Source organism: Oncorhynchus tshawytscha, unplaced genomic scaffold (assembly GCF_018296145.1).
Source record: "Oncorhynchus tshawytscha isolate Ot180627B unplaced genomic scaffold, Otsh_v2.0 Un_contig_2240_pilon_pilon, whole genome shotgun sequence".
Taxonomy (NCBI): domain Eukaryota; kingdom Metazoa; phylum Chordata; class Actinopteri; order Salmoniformes; family Salmonidae; genus Oncorhynchus; species Oncorhynchus tshawytscha.
The window spans coordinates 64,024-67,500 of NW_024608897.1; the positions used below are offsets into that span (position 1 = coordinate 64,024).

At 46.5% G+C, this 3,477-nt stretch overlaps 1 pseudogene; it reads left to right on the plus strand.

The window, feature by feature from the left end:
• The first annotated feature begins 886 nt into the window (after positions 1–886).
• Positions 887–3,477, plus strand: part of LOC112261055 — an 18,181-nt pseudogene continuing 15,590 nt past the window's right edge.

The following is a 3,477-nucleotide window of genomic DNA, read 5'->3' on the forward strand; positions in this document are numbered from 1 at the left end:
ACATTGTTTCCAAATGTAAATGAATTCATTATTATTACTATTATTATTATTATTATTATTATTGTGATGTTTGGTGTCACTATCGGTGATCATTTTGACGTTAAGTGTCACTAATCTAATTCTAATTAGTCTAATTTAAGTCTAAGTCTAATTTAATCAACTAAATTATTACATTTTATATTTGAGATATTTTCCTTTTATGAAAATATGGAATCGTCGTAAAGCGTCCCCTGGAACAAACGACAGTTCAGTGCCTTGCTCAAGGGCACGTCGACATATTTTTAACACCTTGTCGTCTCTAACCGCTAGGCTACAACCACTAAGAAAATATTTGTCAACAAAATGTTTGGATCAGTTGCTGTTAATTGGTTTAAAGATAATAAATCTATGAATCCATATATGGGCATTTTACGTTGAGCACCTGCTGTTTTAAAGCCTAGACTGGCTGAGACTGCTCCGAACCAGACACAGGGTCGTGTTCAGTAGGCACACAACGTGGCTGGATGGGGAGGGACTACCTGTACTGGGCCAATAAGAAACAAGTATTTTTCACATTCTGTTGCAACACGTTTCAAAACACTTTGCAACGTTGTACTGAACTCAACACCTCCCTCTCTCTCCTATAAGGTGTAGGATTGCAACGTTGTACTGAACTCAACGCCTCCCTCTCTCTCCTATAAGGTGTAGGATTGCAACGTTGTACTGAACTCAACGCCTCCCTCTCTCTCCTATAAAGGTGTAGGATTGCAACGTTGTACTGAACTCAACGCCTCCCTCTCTCTCCTATAAGGTGTAGGATTTAGACTGAGGCTGGATGTATATGTGTAATGTATCTCGGAGTTCCCTCCTAGGCGTGTCTAAGGTCTGTCTGTGTCCGTAGCTGATTCCCTCTGCAGCCATGGAGCAGCCCGTGATGAAAGCCAGATCACCAGTGGGTCAGATGTGTTCGGTGGTGGCACCCGCCTCTGCCAAGCAGCCTTCCTCCGCCCCCTCTCCCTCCAACACCATGGGCCCCAAGGAGGTGGGAGACAGAGGCTATATCCCACACGGAGCTCTATTCCCTACAGTATATAGTGGTCATGGGAGGGTCCACACGGAGCTCTATTCCCTACAGTATATAGTGGTCATAGGAGGGTCCACACGGAGCTCTATTCCCTACAGTATATAGTGGTCATAGGAGGGTCCACACGGAGCTCTATTCCCTACAGTATATAGTGGTCATAGGAGGGTCCACATGGAGCCCTATTCCCTACAGTATATAGTGGTCATAGGAGGGTCCACACGGAGCTCTATTCCCTACAGTATATAGTGGTCATGGGAGGGTCCACATGGAGCCCTATTCCCTATAGTATATAGTGGTCATAGGAGGGTCCACATGGAGCCCTATTCCCTACAGTATATAGTGGTCATAGGAGGGTCCACAAGGAGCCCTATTCCCTACAGTATATAGTGGCCATATGAGGGTCCACATGGAGCCCTATTCCCTACAGTATATAGTGGTCATGGGAGGGTCCACATGGAGCCCTATTCCCTACAGTATATAGTGGTCATAGGAGGGTCCACATGGAGCCCTATTCCCTATAGTATATAGTGGTCATAGGAGGGTCCACATGGAGCCCTATTCCCTACAGTATATAGTGGCCATATGAGGGTCCACATGAAGCCCTATTCTCTACAGTATATAGTGGTCATAGGAGGGTCCACATGGAGCCCTATTCCCTACAGTATATAGTGGTCATAGGAGGGTCCACAAGGAGCCCTATTCCCTACAGTATATAGTGGTCATGGGAGGGTCCACATGGAGCCCTATTCCCTACAGTATATAGTGGTCATGGGAGAGTCCACACAGAGCCCTATTCCCTACAGTATATAGTGGTCATAGGAGGGTCCACAAGGAGCCCTATTCCCTACAGTATATAGTGGCCATATGAGGGTCCACATGAAGCCCTATTCTCTACAGTATATAGTGGTCATAGGAGGGTCCACATGGAGCCCTATTCCCTACAGTATATAGTGGTCATAGGAGGTTTCACATGGAGCCCTATTCTCTACAGTGGTTGTAGATAACAGTGACATAGCTACATGACATACTGTATATTCCTGGCATGGTAAGTGGCTGTAGATGACAATGACATAGCTACATGACATCTGTTCTGATATATTTGGTGGAGTGGTTGTAGATAACAGTGACATAGCTACGTGACATAGATTCTGATATATTAGGTGGAGTGGTTGTAGGTAACAGTGACATAGCTACATGACATAGATTCTGATATATTAGGTGGAGTGGTTATAGATGACAGTGACATAGCTACATGACATCTGTTCTGATATATTAGGTGGAGTGGTTGTAGATAACAGTGACATAGCTACGTGACATAGATTCTGATATATTAGGTGGAGTGGTTATAATGACAGTGACATAGCTACATGACATAGATTCTGATATATTTGGTGGAGTGGTTATAGATGACAGTGACATAGCTACATGACATAGATTCTGATATATTAGGTGGAGTGGTTATAGATTACAGTGACATAGCTACATGATATCTGTTCTGATATATTTGGTGGCGTGGTTATAGATAACAGTGACATAGCTACATGACATACTGTATATTCCTGGCATGGTAAGTGGCTGTAGGTGACAGTGACATAGCTACATGACATAGATTCTGATATATTAGGTGGAGTGGTTGTAGATAACAGTGACATAGCTACATGACATCTGTTCTGATATATTAGGTGGAGCTGATTCTGGTGAAGGAGCACAACGGCGTCCAGTTCACCACCTCCACGTTGGTCAGCCCCGCTGGGCACCCTCACGGCCACGGCCTTGCTCTGGGCCCCAGTCACGGACACACCCCTGTCCCCGGAGAAGAGAGGGAGACCTGGGGAAGAAGATCGACTTTCTCCTGTCTGTGATAGGGTTCGCTGTGGACCTGGCCAACGTGTGGAGGTTCCCCTATCTCTGCTATAAGAACGGAGGAGGTGAGAAGGAGGGAGGGAGGGAGTGTGTGGAGGTTCCCCTATCTCTGCTATAAGAACGGAGGGGGTGAGAAGGAGGGAGGGAGTGTGTGGAGGTTCCCCTATCTCTGCTATAAGAACGGAGGAGGTGAGAAGGAGGGAGGGAGGGAGTGGAGGTTCCCCTATATCTGCTATAAGAACAGAGGGGGTGAGAAGGAGGGAGGGAGTGTGTGGAGGTTCCCTATCTCTGCTATAAGAACAGAGGAGGTGAGAAGGAGGGAGGGAGGGAGTGTGTGAAGGTTCCCCTATCTCTGCTATAAGAACGGAGGAGGTGAGAAGGAGGGAGGGAGGGAGTGGAGGTTCCCCTATCTCTACTATAAGAATGGAGGAGGTGAGAAGGAGGGATGGAGGGAGTGGAGGTTCCCCTATCTCTGCTATAAGAACGGAGGAGGTGAGAAGGAGGGAGGGAGTGGAGGTTCCCCTATCTCTGCTATAAGAACGGAGGAGGTG